The sequence below is a fragment of the Lithobates pipiens genome, unplaced genomic scaffold, assembly GCF_037356315.1.
Source record: "Lithobates pipiens isolate NorthernLeopardFrog02 unplaced genomic scaffold, aLitPip1_a1.2 Scaffold_27, whole genome shotgun sequence".
Classification (NCBI taxonomy): Eukaryota; Metazoa; Chordata; class Amphibia; order Anura; family Ranidae; genus Lithobates; species Lithobates pipiens.
Genome location: NW_027507788.1, coordinates 140,101,292 through 140,106,230, shown reverse-complemented (window position 1 = coordinate 140,106,230; position 4,939 = coordinate 140,101,292). Strand labels below are relative to the sequence as shown.

The 4,939-nt window shown below is 42.7% G+C and overlaps 4 non-coding genes across 4 annotated transcripts; 2 read left to right on the top strand and 2 right to left on the bottom strand.

The window, feature by feature from the left end:
• The first annotated feature begins 1,128 nt into the window (after positions 1–1,128).
• Positions 1,129–1,211, top strand: TRNAL-CAG (transfer RNA leucine (anticodon CAG)). The gene has a single exon. It is a non-coding gene; the product is annotated as a tRNA-Leu (tRNA).
• Positions 1,212–1,539: 328 nt separating this feature from the next.
• On the bottom strand, positions 1,540–1,612 carry TRNAF-GAA (transfer RNA phenylalanine (anticodon GAA)). The gene has a single exon. It is a non-coding gene; the product is annotated as a tRNA-Phe (tRNA).
• A 785-nt stretch (positions 1,613–2,397) lies between these two features.
• Positions 2,398–2,470, bottom strand: TRNAR-CCU (transfer RNA arginine (anticodon CCU)). Its single transcript has one exon. It is a non-coding gene; the product is annotated as a tRNA-Arg (tRNA).
• Positions 2,471–2,760: 290 nt separating this feature from the next.
• TRNAL-UAG (transfer RNA leucine (anticodon UAG)) lies at positions 2,761–2,842 on the top strand. The gene has a single exon. It is a non-coding gene; the product is annotated as a tRNA-Leu (tRNA).
• The last annotated feature ends 2,097 nt before the right edge of the window (positions 2,843–4,939 follow it).

The following is a 4,939-nucleotide window of genomic DNA, read 5'->3' as shown; positions in this document are numbered from 1 at the left end:
ATAATGTGCAGCCTGGTATATGATGTGCAGAGCCCTGTGTATAATGTGCAGCCTGGTATATGATGTACAGAGCCCTGTGTATAATGTGCAGCCTGGTATATGATGTGCAGAGCCCTGTGTATAATGTGCAGCCTGGTATATGATGTGCAGAGCCTCATGTATAATGTGCAGCCTGGTATATGATGTGCAGAGCCCTGTGTATGTGATGTGCCGAGCCCTGTGTATAATGTGCAGCCTGGTATATGATGTGCAGAGCTCTGTGTATAATGTGCAGCCTGGTATATGTGCAGAGCCCTGTGTATAATGTGCAGCCTGGTATATGATGTGCAGAGCCCTGTGTATATGATGTGCAGAGCCCTGTGTATAATGTACAGCCTGGTATATGATGTGCAGAGCCCGGTGTATAATGTACAGCCTGGTATATGATGTGCAGAGCCCTGTGTATAATGTGCAGCCTGGTATATGATGTGGATTATATAAGGGGTGTGGCTTATGAGAAGTGGGAGGAGTCAAATGTGGAGGGGCGGATTATTGCGTCCCCCCATCCTAAAACTTCACCAGCCGCCACTGAGCGCAGCCATTGGCTCCCGCTGCTGTCAATCAAATCCAATGACCCGGGCGCTGGGGGACCACTCTGTGCAAAACGAGCTGCATAGTGGAGGTAAGTAGTATGACATGTTTGTTATTTAAAAAAAAATAAAAACGAAGATTTAGTGTCAATTTAAATTAACCTATTCACTGTCAGAGCCATTTTTTGCGTTTTTGGCGCATATGTTGGAATATTTTAAGCCTGAAGATTACTTAAAACACCCCAAAATGCATTTTCTGAAAGTATAGACCCTCAAAAAAAAATAGTGGTAGTTCCATTTTTTTTTTTATATCTTGCAATATTTGAGCAACATTTTAAGATGCGCAAATTTTTAGTAAGAAACCTACTTTAGGTCATACTATTGCCCAAATTTTGCAATGTAAATTATAATAGTTTAAATAATAAAAATTGTAATAGATTAAATAGACTCTATTCTGTTCAAAATATTGCCAATAATGTATTTTCATGTTTCTCCATTTCTGCTCAAGTGTTTGAACAATAGTTGGGTGTGATGGTCGATGGAAGAATCAGTTTTACAAGTCAGGATGGCCGAGCGGTCTAAGGCGCTGCGTTCAGGTCGCAGTCTCCTCTGGAGGCGTGGGTTCGAATCCCACTTCTGACAATAACTTTTTTTTGTGTAAAACTGCGATAACCCCTCCAAATTTCAAACCCCTCCTGCATTACAAAATAATAAATATGCATTTCCTCCTAAAGATAGAACTGGTTCCCAGCTTTTATTTGTAATAAGCATAGCTGTCACTTTTATTTGCAAAAAATACAGTCTGCTGTTAATAGTTCCACTGGATTAGAAAAATATCAAAAGCAGTAAGAGGAGGATATTTAAAAAAAAAAAAAAAAAAAAAAAATAAAATTACCAAACACAATAGATTTTTTTTGGCTTGTGAATTAAATAATTTACCACCAACTCTGTCATTATCATCAAAAAGATTTGCCGAAACCCGGGATCGAACCAGGGACCTTTAGATCTTCAGTCTAACGCTCTCCCAACTGAGCTATTTCGGCTCTTGCAAACTCTAATGTTCAGCCTAATATTTACCCTGTGTGACATGCTTTTGCTTTCTTCTTTTTATATACGTTGAAAATATTCTGTACAAATTATTATGCTAATTATTTGTTAATTTTAAAAATGCCTAAAATATTAATTTTAGCTAAACTTTTATTAGGGATATTAGTTACTGTGATATGATATGTGCACCATGGATTGACATTATCACCATTATCAAAACTGCATATAGTAAATAATTGCTATACTCCAAATGTCTTTTATACTAAGTTTAGGCTGCATGCACATATTAGCGTCACGGACGCTTTTTTCCTGCTTTTTTTTGCATTTTGTGTGTGACATTTTGACAACACGTCTTTGCGTTCCAGGCACCCTAAATGCGCTAAAGAGATGGGAGCAGAAACATGCTATTCAAAAACACGACCTGAGCTCCAAAAGGCAGCAAAGTAACTCCTGTACACTTTTTTGGAGTTGGATTTGACGTGTTTTTTACTAGCGCCTTTTTGCTCCAATCTCATCTCTAGCTTCTTTTTAACACATTTTTTGGCGACATGATTCGTGGAGTTTGCCGCGATTGAAGGGCTATTTATCGCACGACAATAGCGGCAAAACTACACTGTGCCATTGAAAATGAATGGCACATGAACACATACTGGTACGCTTTTGGATCACGGGTAGAATCACAGCGAGATCCCAATGTGAATGGGCCCTAAAGTCGTTTGCCAAATGTGAAAATTGATTGTTTATAATTCAAAATGTATCCCAAATATAAAAACAGAAATTCCACCCCAGATGGGACTCGAACCCACAATCCCTGGCTTAGGAGGCCAGTGCCTTATCCATTAGGCCACTGGGGCACGTGGTAACCGAGTAAGACAAAACATTTTGTAGTATAGCACCATGCAATGAATGTTAAACTATTGGAGAACTAAATTTTTTTCTGTTTATATCACTTTTAAAATATATTATACCACCTGCATCACCCTCCGGATTTATTTAGGATGAATTCTATAATTACAGCAGTAATAACGTACAATGTATACAAATATATACTACAATGAAAAAAGATATTCGCACACTATAAAGAACGTTTGGCACCTCCAGTCTTTGTTCTCACAATTGTATACACAACTTGCACTAACCAGCTGGTAGCGTGGCCGAGCGGTCTAAGGCGCTGGATTTAGGCTCCAGTCTCTCTGGAGGCGTGGGTTCGAATCCCACCGCTGCCAAGGAATCTTTTGCTAGATAAAGTGTGTGCTTATTAGAGAAAGAGCAGCGTCTTCAGACATGCTATAGTGATTATGAGGCAAAGCAGAATACTGACTTTTTTTTTTTGTAAGAGTGATATTTGTGAAGGAACTAAGATTACATCACTCAAGAAGTCATGACTTATGACAGAGCAGTTACTTAAAATGTACTTAAGGCTGGGTTCACACTGCTGCGGGGGGAGATCCGGATGTGATTCGCACCGCAAATCACATCCGATCTCCGTAGCGATGCGAGTACAGCCATACAGATAGTATGGCTGAATTCGCATCGGTCCCGCAGCAAACTCGCACGGGACCCTTTTTTTGGTCCGCAACAGAATCGGATCGCATGGGGGTTCACACCATGCGATCCGATTCCTGTGCGAGTCGGCAGATCGCACTGCGATATGCGGACGGATCTGGGGGTGTCATTAACATATCATTGACACTCCCAGCCGTCCGCATAGGGCAGTGTGAACTGCCGGCGGGAGTAATGCGATGCGGGAAAACGCCGCGGATTCGCGGCGTTCCCGCATCGCAGCGGTGTGAACCCGGCCTTAAGCGGAGTTTGCACTTAAAAAAAAAAAAAAAAGAAAGAAAAGTCAACAGCTACAAATATTGCAGCTGCTGACTTTTAATAATTGGACAGCGACAGCAAACAGTGAACAATTTGAGCTGTTCATGGCAAATTCGAAAAGCCGGAACACCCTGTACAAGTCTGTGAGAGAAATCTAAAAAATGTAAAGGCTAATATGCAAGTTACTGTCCTAAAAAGTGTTTGGGGACCCGGGTCCTGCCCCAGGGGACATGGATCAATGCAAAAAAAGTTTTAAAAACGGCCGTTTTTTCAGGAGCAGTGATTTTAATAATGATTAAAGTGAAACAATAAAAGTGCAATATTCCTTTAAATTACATACCTGGGGGGTGTCTATAGAATGCCTGTGAATGGGGCGCATGTTTCCCATGCTTAGAACTGTCCCTGCACAAAGTGTCATTTATGCAGGAATAAAAGTCTTTTAAAATCACTTGCAGCTATATGAATTGTTGGCTCCCGTAATACAGAGAACACTCAATGAGTGTTCTCTGTATTGGGAGCCGACAATTCATTCATTGATAAAAAAAAAGTGTGGGGTTCCTCTAAATTCAATTACCAGGCCCTTCAGGTCTGGTATGGATATTAAGGGGAACCCCATGTCAAATTAATTTTTTTTTACGTGGGGGTCCCCCTAAATATCCATACCAGACCCTTTATCCGAGTACGCAACCTGGCAGGCCCGCAGGAAAAGAGGGGGGGCGAGAGAGCGCCTCCCCTCCTGAACCGTACCAGGCCACATGTCCTCAACATTGGGAGGATGCTTTGGGGGTCTGTGACCCCTCAAATCACCATGTCCCCATGTTGATGGGGACAAGGGCCTCATCCCCACAACCGTGGCCGGTGGTTGTGGGGGTCTTGCGGGCGGGGGGCTTATCAGAATCTGGAGGCCCCCTTTAACAAGGGGACCCCCAGATCCCGCCCCCCCTGTTTGAAATAGTAAGGGGGTACAAAAGTACCCCTATCATTTCACAAAGAATGTGTAAAAAATAGTTAAATAAGACAAACACACTTTTAAAAAATTCCTTTATTAAAAATAAAAAAAATAAAAAAAAAGATTCCAGCGGTGCTAATCTACTCTTGCTATCCAGCGATCGATGATCATCTCTCCGGGGTCCAGCGATGGCTGATCTGATCCAGCGACGGGTGATTTTCAGTTCAGCGCAGTTTATCCATGCATCCGTCTTCTGTCTCCACTAAGGAGACACTGCGGGGATCCCAGCGCTGACGTTTCTTATATTAGAAGGGCAGGGCCACCCATCAATTGACCCCGCCCCCTCTGACGCTTGTGAGGGAAGCCAGGGATTCCCCAATGACGTATGGGTGACCGCGCCCCCCTCTGATGTAACGGAAACCTGCGTTACATCAGAGGGGGGCGGGGTCACCCATACGTCATTGGGGAACCCCTGGCTTTCCTCACAAGTGTCAGAGGGGGCGAGGTCAAGTGACAGTTGGCCCCGCCCTCCTAATATAAAAAACGTCAGCAC